The 10,766-nt window shown below is 40.3% G+C and overlaps 1 long non-coding RNA gene across 1 annotated transcript; it reads right to left on the bottom strand.

The window, feature by feature from the left end:
• Positions 1-1,338: 1,338 nt before the first annotated feature.
• Positions 1,339-10,312, bottom strand: LOC132694094 (uncharacterized). The gene is made up of 4 exons (XR_009617157.3): positions 10,009-10,312; positions 9,709-9,841; positions 6,367-6,466; positions 1,339-2,374 (listed from the first exon to the last, which is right to left on the bottom strand). It is a non-coding gene; the product is annotated as an uncharacterized LOC132694094 (long non-coding RNA).
• Positions 10,313-10,766: the final 454 nt, after the last annotated feature.

Genomic DNA, 10,766 nt, shown 5'->3' with positions numbered 1-10,766 from the left:
TATTGTGAATACCTTGTGTTTATCATCTGTAAGACATTTCTCATTATGTGAGTACCAGAAACTATTGTTTGTAGTAGATTTGTAATTGTTTAAGGATCTCCCACATAATGTACAAGGGTGGGGCAAAATGGCATATAGATTCAATGATTATAAAGAAAATAACAAAAGTCTGTTTCTGGAACATCTTTTTCTATTTTTGACCCCATGTTGAAATAATGAAACCCAAGTCCTATCTAAGAAATAGGCCAGTGATAAAACCTAAGAATAATTTTGTTGCGGAGTTAAAGTGAACAAGAAACTGGGCTAAGAGGAAAGCTTTATTTCAGTTTCAAATATCGGAAAAAACTGGGAAATTGGATAAAAGGAGTTCAGGAAATTGTACTGGATGAAAATGATGTTTTGTATTTGTTCTAACGTGAAAACATCTATTTCCCTCACACAGAGATGGATACGTAATGGTCTCAAATCTAATGGAAGTGCTCATTTCCAGGGGTATTGTAGTTCTGAAATGGGTTTGTTTGAGGATTCTAGGTCTAATTTCATATCATTAAACTCTGAAATTACAGAAGCCTTTCCAAAGTAATCCTTGAGCCTCAAAACGGCCTCATGGTGCACCACGAGCGTGTTGTGTACAAAGTCTGAAGGGCTTGTAATACAATCCTCCTTCTGGTAGCGACCAGTGCTGTGCTCGGTCTTGCCTTTCCCATGGGCTGCATTTCTCAGTGTCAGAGCTCAGCCCGGGTGCTGGAGTGGCAGCCGCTAAAGGTTTCTAAAGCCGATAACAGGGCAGAGGTGACAATGTCAGGGTTTGGATGAGACCTGGGTTTGAATACTAGTTCCACTACATATGAGCTCTGTGGCCCGGATCCAGCCTGCTCGCTTCCTGAGCCTAAATGTCCCCATCTGCCAAAAGGGTACCATGAATGTCAAGACCTAGCATGGTGCCTCGACACGTGTGCGTGTGGTTAGTTTTATTAGCAACGAGAAATTGTCTTAGTTTTACTTCAAGAAAATAGTCTTAGCCTCGTGCTAAGGATAATTTTAGAAAACGAGAGTGTGAATGTGGGCATTTTTCTTAGAAACAGTTCTAGAGGAAATTTGGTGGCTGTGTATCTAGTGTTAAAAGGCCTACCCAACCTTGTCTAAGAGTCACAATGTCAGTGCCTTCAAACAGATACACAAATGGTGTTATGGAACCCCAGATATTGTCCACTCCATTCACTGTGGGCAGGAAGAGGGTCTATTTTTAAGGGGACAGAAGAAGACCATAACTGGCTAAAAATAGGGTTCTCCTGTCTTCCGTCTGTCACTTTCACCCTTCATTTTTCTGTCCACCCCCATGTTTCCTAAAGTCTCCTTATCATCTCTGTTCACTTTTCCCTCCTCTTTCTCTACTCTAGAAATGGTACATGTTATGAAAGAGAAAATTCTTGACACCATCCCCAGAAAGTCAGTGGTGGGGGTAATGCATTTTTAATCCTGAACACCTGGCCTCCTTTTATTTGGCTGCCAGAATGAGGAGGTTTTTTGATTATTCAAAGAAGTCCTTTTGCTGGTGTTCACAAATGACTAAAAAGGTTAATAAATTTCAGAATCTGCCTGGTAATCCAGGGAGATAGAACTCTGCAAACACAGACTTTTCCTTTTAGGTTGAATCTGACATTATGAAAAGCTCCCCGTCTCTTTCCACACTCGAAGTATTTATCCAGGCGTTAAACACTGAGCAGCAAAAGCGTAGCAAGGGAGCTAACATTAATTGTGGGTCCACTTTGCAGAAGGTTTCTCACATTATCTCATGTAGTCTTTGTGATGATCCCGGGGGGGCAAGCATCACCATTTCCATATTTCATAGGTGAGGGCGCCAGGGGGCTTCAACATGCCCTGCCGGGGAGGGACCTGCTCCAGTGCAGTTTCCCTAAGCACTGGTGACCCCTTGCAAGATTTAGCCATCGTCTGCAGCTGATCCCCTCACCCCAGTCGTGGTATCCTGCTGTAACACCTTGATACAAGTGCTCTTCGCGCACCATGCAGTGCCAATTATGGCAACACGTAGCTCCCAATTTCAACCACCGTGTGTGGCCAGTCAGCTCTTGGGGTGTCAAGGGCAGAGTCCATCTTTCTAGGAAAGAGGGCTTTGAAATTGACATCCCCTCCCGCAGCAGGGCAAGCACAACATCTGTGTCCCCGAATCTCTTTCATCTGCTCTGATTACACAGAGGCAGGTCTGCAAGTCCCTTATGTTGGCTGGGGTGGTGAGGTAGTGTGTGTGGGATGATGGTGGGTGGTAACGCCAGTTACCTGTCGTGGTGCCTCTCAGTAAAGGCGGCAGGGCAGTGGCAGGAGTACTTGGTGGTTTTGGTCTTCAGTTATGATTCTGAGAAAACGAGAACATCATTTACACATAGATTATCAGATTGAATCCTCTTAACAACTCTGTGGGGAAGGTTCAATTATGATCCCGGGGTAATGTAGTGATTACGAATAAATACGGGCTTGGGTTTGAATCACTGCTCTGATACTGTCAGTGGTAAGTTCAGGACTTGACATCTGTGTGACTTTCACCTTCCTGTGCCTTGGCTTCCTCTCTGTATGACAGGAAGAGTAACACCACCTACCTTATACTGTTGTGAAAAGCAAATGAGACAACCTATACGGTAGTAAGTGCTCTGTAGGTGGTCACTATTGTTATCTCCATTTTCCGGATGAGGAAACTAATACCCAGATGGGTTAGATAACTGCCCAAAGTCCCAGAGCTAATAAATGCTTTCAAAACCCATGCTGTCAGCCATTACTCCATGGCAGTGCTTCTTAGCCTTTTTCACATCCCGGCACACATGGAAAACAATATTACTCATAGGACATTGCGGGGAGTGAGTAGGACAACTCAAGGCTTGAGGCGATTGGTCTGGCGGGCTCTGGCCATCCCCAGTTCCTTCTGGTCAGCTGGTACTCTGCTGTACTGAAACAGGTGCCAAGGATGTCAGGTAAGTCTTCCTAGAGAAAATGCTGTTTTCAGTATAGCTTGAACAGTTAGTAAAGTTTAGTAGTGAAAGTGGGGCGGTGACGTTGGGTGAGAGGGACTGCTTAATTTTCTTTTCTGGAAAATGGAGATCACAATACTACCTATTATACAGAAAAACTAAATGAAGGAATGTATATGGAAAGACTTTGCAAAATGTGATATCAATTTTAGCTGTTACTATTTCTAAGGAAAATGCACAAAATATTTGAAATCGTAAGAGTGATTTAGGCATAGCGGTTACAGAAATGGAACATTTCTACCAAACAGTCACTTGAGGGAAGTTACAGTTTTGAGACGACCTTCCTCTTGCCCTCCTTCCCTCCCTTACTTCCTTTACTTATCTTTAACCAAGTAAAAATGGATGTTAGCTTCCTCCAAGGTTTGTTATGAGGCTTAACCTATTTTCATCCAGTAACTAAAGCAAGTAGGAATAAGTTCAAGAATCCTATAAACCTAAGTCAAGTGATCTCTGAAAGTCAGACTCATTAGCTTTATCTGAGGTAATGGCATGGCAGACCATCTCCATGATGTCGTCCCAGCACTTCTTTGGTGAGGACTTGTTCTGACAGGCAAGGCAGCCAGGTATAAACTGGACCCAGAAACAAAGCTTTAATCATTAGAGGGGGAGATCTGGAGCCGTCAGTCAGCTTGTCTCCTGCCCAGGGCCTGATGTCACCTGAGTCCTATGGAAAGGTTGTGAGTAAAGCTTGAAAGGGCCACCACACTGACTATATTGGCCATCTATGGGGCCCAAGGATGTCTGCCTTGGTCCTGTCTCTCTGAGAGAGGAGGTCAGGAAAGGAAGAGAGACATTCTTCCCAACTGTTCAATGTAACACCAAAATAGCCTTGTCATCCTGACATCAGCTCCATGGCATCAGCTGTGGAGGCAGATGGCAATGCCTGCTGGCCGTGGTGAACAGTGAAAGAATTTAGGCAATGGGAAGAGAGTAGAGGGTACCATGTGAATGGCTACTAGACTTATTTGTCAGCATACGGGAAATGTTCATAGGAAGAATGATTGGAGGCAAAAAGTAGGAAAACATGGGTTACACATAGAACAAGGCAGTAACAAATCTTGGAGCATTACCACAAGTCTTCATTGCTATTTCATTCCTGCACCCTTGAGCTACTTATACTTTGAGATCCAGGGTGAGATCTGGAGCCTAATTCATCTCCAAATATTACCCATTTTAAGAAGTATTCTTTTAAAGGGTTCATGTAAAATTCGTTCAACTTTGACATTTTCTTTCCAGAGTTTACTGAAAAATTCAGTCAAGTCACTTGCACAAATGCATCAATATTTTAAAAGCTACCAATCTTACACATAAAAAAGAAGACTCACAATCCTCGATAATCTTTAATGTAACATGCATTCATTATATATGAGCCCTCAAAGGGGAAACTCGCGTTGTTCAGAATCCTAAGTGCTACAGAATGGTGGCTTTGGGATAGTTAAATACCACATATTTGCTTTGTAAAACCACCATCAAATGACTTTAGCAGATTAACCCTGAAAGTCATCACGACTCTTTTGTCTTTAATAACGAGGATCAAGCAAAAGGAGAGTGTTTCCTCTGATGTGACATTCTTGTGGTCGTAGCTTAACAAGATACCCTCCTTGAAATTTGACTCTGATGATGTTCCTCGGGACTTGGAGAAGCTGACTCATTCTTTGTGGCTGATCCCAAATGTCACCTCCACTGTGAGCTAGGCCCTAACACCTCAAAAAGGATTAATTGCTCCCATGGAACTTGGTATATGTCTCTGTTATGGCGCCATTATCACATGGTATCCTAGCTATTTTTGTGCTTGTTTACCCAATAAACTATGAGCTCCTTGGGGGTGGGGATGGTTTTTGGCACAGGAGGCACTTAACAGATAATTGTGGAATTAAAGAGAGTATCTATCATCATTGATGCTATGTTTAAGATATAGATAAATTTATGCACTTGTACAAACAAAGTGAGAAAAAAATGTTCAAGGGGCTGTTGCCATCCAGATATAGAATTAAAAAAAAAAATTAGGAAGCTGTCATCTTAAAATCTCCTGAACTAGAGAGATTCAAGAAAAGTAAGCAATGTTCTGAGGTAAATGACTGAGTTAACAAATGAAAGAAGTTTCTGTTATCTAGTATGTGCTTGATTTACACCTATATTTAAAGCTAGAACTCAGGGGAAGGGAAGGAGTTGGGTTTGATATTTATTGAGTGACTTCTGTCTCCTAGGTTCTGTAATTGGAGGTTTCTGATACATTTCACTTTATGTGCAACCACCCTATTGGTTGAGTCCTATCAGCTCCTTTTGTCAAATGGGGAAAACTGGGGGGTGCCTGGGTGGCTCAATCGGTTAAGCGTCTGACTTCAGCTCAGGTCATGATCTCACGGTTCGTGGGTTCGAGCCCTGTGTCGGGCTCTGTGCTGACAGCTCAGAGCCTGGAGCCTGTTTCGGATTCTGTGTCTCCCTCTCTCTCTGACCCTCCCCCGTTCATGCTCTGTCTCTCTCTGTCTCAAAAATAAATAAACGTTAAAAAAATTTTGAGAAAAACGGGGCAAACTGAATTTTGGAGGTTCAGCAATGTGAACACAGTTGTTCCGTCTACTAAATGGCTGAATCAAATCTGAAAAAAAATTCTTAGTATGTGTCTATATGTATTTTAAAAAAAGGGAAGAATTGAATGGTTATTAAGATAATTCAGGACAACCCTTACCTGTAGCCTACAATTTCCCCTCTTAAATAAATATCCAAGGAAGAGATTTGGGGGAGGGGTTTGAAGTAGGTAATAGATGTGGTGGGTAAGCTGGTGGACTCAGAGTCAGAAACTGGGTAAAGAGCCTGGTTCTGTCACATCCTACTGGTGTGACCTTGGGCCAATTATTTAACCTCCTTGAGCCTCAGTTTCTTTAACTGTAAGATGTGGAAATGGGTGGAGGGAAATAACCATTGTTTGTATGCTACAGGATGTTTTAAGAATAAAATGAGAGAACATACTGAGCACCTAGACAAGCACTTGCCACTTGGCATTAGGGCTCAACACATTCTTATTGTAATTACCCATATGTTCTATGTTTATTGCCCAAAGTCAACAGACAGTTGCTCATCTCTCTACTTAACGTTCAGTAGATGCAATCTTAGAGTAAGTGAAGAGAAGCCCACTGAATAATCTTTTCCCCTGTAATCTGCAGCCAGAGGATGGGGTTTGGAGTCATTTGATAGGAGTTTGATTCCTGTTTCTGCTTTGTGATCTTGGTGAGATAGGTTACTCAGTTTCTCTGAACGCGGTTTTCTTATCTGTAAAATGGCAATCAAAACTACACCTATCTAACAGAATTCTTGCCAGGCTCACCTGATAAGTACCAAGGTAAGGAGTACATGAAAGGGCACATAACCTGGTCTAAGAAGAACCAACAGAGTCTTCTCAAAGGCAGTGAAGTCCAAGTGGACACCTAAAAAAGAAAAGAGCCTTGAAAACCATGATACACACTTATGCCAATAATAATTATGTTATCATTTTATTAATATATATACAGGTCTCCCTCAACTTATGACAGGCTGATGTCTCAATAAATCCACCACAAGTTGAAAATATCTTAAGTCAAAAAGCATTTAATACATCTAACACATCCAACCTACTGAACATCACAGCTTAGTCTAGACTATCTTAAATGTGCTTAGAGCACTTATATTAGCCTACAGTTGGGCAAAATCATCTAACACAGAGCCTATTTTATAATAAAGTGTTGAACGTCTCATGTCACTTATTGAATACTGTACTGAAAACCAGAATGGTCGTATGGGTACAGAAGGATTGCAAGTGTATCAGTTGTTGACCCTGGCCATGAGCTGCCACGTGCTGGTGCCTACAATCATGAGGGAGTGTTGCACCACATATCGCTTGCCTAGGAAAATATAAAAATTCAAAATTTAAAGTACAGTTTCTACTAAATGTGTATTGATTTCACACCATCATAAAGTAAAAAAAATCATAAGTTGAACAATCATAAGTTGGGGAACATCTGACATTTAAACTTTTTTCAGACTATATTTTCCATGCAACTGGTTTCACTTTCTGACATAACCTTAGAATTTCATTAAGTTTTTAAGGGAGGAATGCTGTGATTTTTCTTTTAGTGGATTTTAATTATCTCCAAAATTTGGTCCATCATTTTCCTAAAGGTATTTTTGGTAGAACTTCAGTATTTTGCTATGTCCTTAATCATCAGCTCTATAATGTGAGAATCAAAAGGAATATAGACCATGTAATTCTTTCTGGCGTTCATAATAATTGGGATAAGTCCATGAGTTGTGTGTGTGTGTGTGTGTGTGTAAATGCGTATACATCTTGGATTTGATGCTGAGTTATTCTTGGGGTATAAATAAGACACTGAAAGGCACATTAACTTTTCCAGGTCACTAGGGTTTTCATTAGAATGCTGGACTATTAATAGTTACCTAGTGGTAGAGAGGAAATGATGTTCCAGTCCTTCTCCTCTCTAGAGGGCTTAGCATACCAGAGAGCAACAGTGATTTGCAAGTGTCTGGTTCATAGTGTGCTGGTATTGTTTACAAGGTCAAATTTTGGATTAACCTTTTTTGACGAAAAAAAAATTCAACAACAGTATCTTCGTGAACATTCTGTTTCTTAAGGAAAATTATTTTACATGTAATTTACCTAGTGCACCACATAAGAATTCTTAGCACAGAATACTCAACACACTGTAAAAATTTATTTCCTTTGAGTTGCTTAAATGTCATCGTGTTTGGTACAAATAAGGAAATACCTCCTTGTGCAAATAATCTTGCCAAAGCTTCTCTGCTATAGTCTCACATAAAATGGTCCTGTCTATATAGAAAAGGATAATTGAGTTATTACCTGGTGAACACAAACAACAGAGCCAGCCACAAGAGATAATTCAGAAACCTTTATTATGTTTTGTTATCCTTTAAAACAAGATTATCTGCCCAAAGAATCTAGAAAATTACTTGTACTGTTTCCAGCTGATTTTGTCTGAATGATTTCTGTGAGATGCACTGAACAGGCCATGGTGGGATGAGGGATTTGTTAGAATAACCAGATCTGTTATATGGCTGATATTATCAGGTTTTTACTAGACTATTAGCTGCTTGAAGGCACAGTCTGTATCATATTTATCTCTGGATCTCTCCTGTGTCTTGAATGTAGTAGGCATTGTCTAACTAGTTATTGAATTGATTTAAATTCATTTTTTTTTAATTAAAAAAAAATTTTTTTTAACATTTATTTATTTTTGAGACAGAGAGAGACAGAGCATGAACGGGGGAGGGGCAGAGAGAGAGGGAGACACAGAATCAGAAGCAGGCTCCAGGCTCTGGGCCATCAGCCCAGAGCCTGACGCCGGGCTCGAACTCACGGACCGCAAGATCGTGACCTGAGCCGAAGTCGGACGCTCAACCGACTGAGCCACCCAGGGGCCCCGATTTAAATTCATTTTACTATGAAAATAATTTCTGAGTCTCCCAGGAATCAGACGGCATTTGAATAATACATTCCTTGATGCTCTTTTTCATTACATCTGGTTTCGTTTCTCACTGGGATCTACATACGTATGGAAACACAGGCGTAGATTTGTGGAAATTATGGATTGTGACAAGGAAAGCAGCAACAAAAATTGGATAACATTTGGCAAATATGGGTAAAATTAATACAGACATGTGTGGACTTACAGAATTCATATAGATTAAGAATTTTTGGGAAAAAACCCCACAAACACGCCTGTTTTTATGGCTGTAGTTCATTATACAGTTTGTCTTCTTTTCTTTTCTTTTTTTTTTAAGTTGATTTATTTGTTTTGAGAGGGAGAGAAAGTGCAAGCAGGGAAGGGGCAGAGAGAAGAGGAGACAGAATTCCATGGAACTCACAAACCATGCAATCATGACTTGAGCCGAGCTTGAGTCAGATGCTTAAATGATGGAGCCACCTAGATGCCCCTCTCCTACTTTTCTTTTCTTTTAGAAAAAATTTTTTTTATTGAAAAATTTTTTAATGTTTATTTATTTTTGAGAGAGACACAGAGTGTGAGGGGGGGAGGGGCAGAGAATCCCCTAGCAGAGAATCCTTAGCAGGCTTCAAGCTCTGACCTGTCAGTCAAGAGCCTGACACTGGGCTCAAACTCACGAACTGTGAGATAATGACCTGGACGGAAGTCGGCCACTTAACTCACTGAGCCACCCAGGCGCCCCTTACTTTTCTATTTTGACAGTTTTACTATTAGATAAGCCTGAAATTCAGGTGAGGAGATGCTTGTGTGCTTGTGCATGCGTGTATGTAAACAAGAGACAAATGAAATTTTATCCCAATAAGACGAATCTGGCATAGAATGATGATAATGACTGTTAATTGAGAGCCCATTATATATCAGGTAATCTTTAAATACAATAATGTATTTAATGCAGACAACAACTCGATGAATTATCTGTCATTTCCATTTTTTAAGGTTAATAAGCTGATGTTCAGAGCTGTTTAATAACTTGCTCAAGCTCATACAGTAAGTAGCAGAGCTGAGACTTAAACTCGAAACTCTCTGACTAGTAAATTGGTCTTCTTCCCACGTATTGTGCTTGACATAGGAGGAGGCAGCTACACATGGTGATTCTTAACAGTGTCAAAACATCTTTTTCTTTGGGGACAACCCTTGTCTGTAATTATTACCTGTAGAGTCTTTCTTTGAGCCTTAAAGCTAGATTAAGGCTCTGTTTATGTAGAGCAACAAAATAGCCCAATTGCAGCTTCTAGTTCTGGCAACATTGACTGGGAAGTCAGTAACTGAACAAAAGTGAGGCACCTTGAATAAAAGAAAAAAGTGAAGCGAGAGGGTATTTAATGCTTTGTCTTTTTTTTTTTTTTTAAATACAACAAATTAAACTATTTGAATTCTGAGTAGAAAGAAACAAGTGAAAATTTATTTCACTTTTCAAACCATGTTGAATTAATATATCCTAGAATTTTTACCTTGAGGTGGTAATGAACGAGCAGCATCGGAAAGCTGCAGATGGAAGAGGTTGAGAAACAGCATGTGTTTTATCAGTTGGTAAGGGAGCCAAGGTGGTATTTTGACTGTGGAGGAGAATGGTAATATTAGAGAAGCATTTGCTGGTTTGTAGTCAGTCTCCTTTCCTATGAACACAGGATAATGATAGAGTTAAAATGTTAAAACTAAAAACCAATTTATCCATCAGACTTTTTTCTTCAAGTGCTGTGACAGCCACAGAGAAACCCAGGTCTGCCAAGATGGGCATCTATGCACCTAAATTTCTTTGTTGTGCTATGTGCTTGGCATAGTGGTAAACCAAAGCAGCATGATTCCTGCCCTCATGAAGCTTATATAGGCTAGACATAAGGAGACATAATAATTTCATAGAGCAGTATTGAGGACTTTTAAAGACTTCACAGTCAAAAAAAACCCCAAAAAAACCCAGCAACTCAAAGGGAGAAAAATTGCCTCCAGAAGGCCCCTGGAACTAGCCCAAGGCTGTGAGTATTCAGGGGGACTGTGAAAAGACAAGACAATGGAGAGAAAAAATAAGGGTCCCCATGCAGTATTCATCTAGTTAAAGGTAATGACATCAGTAGGAGATTATACTGCTCTCATTAGAGATACTCGTGTTGTGAAACAATAAAGAAAGCCTAAAAATTAATGCTCTGACCAGAATGGGTACCATTGTGGTTTAACATAATCTACCTTTTATTTTATTCACTGGTGACTTGAG

The sequence above is a fragment of the Panthera onca genome, chromosome B4 (genome assembly GCF_046562875.1).
Source record: "Panthera onca isolate mPanOnc1 chromosome B4, mPanOnc1 haplotype 2, whole genome shotgun sequence".
Lineage (NCBI taxonomy): Eukaryota > Metazoa > Chordata > Mammalia > Carnivora > Felidae > Panthera > Panthera onca.
Note: the sequence above shows the minus strand (reverse complement) of the source record. Positions and strands in the feature narration are given on the sequence as shown.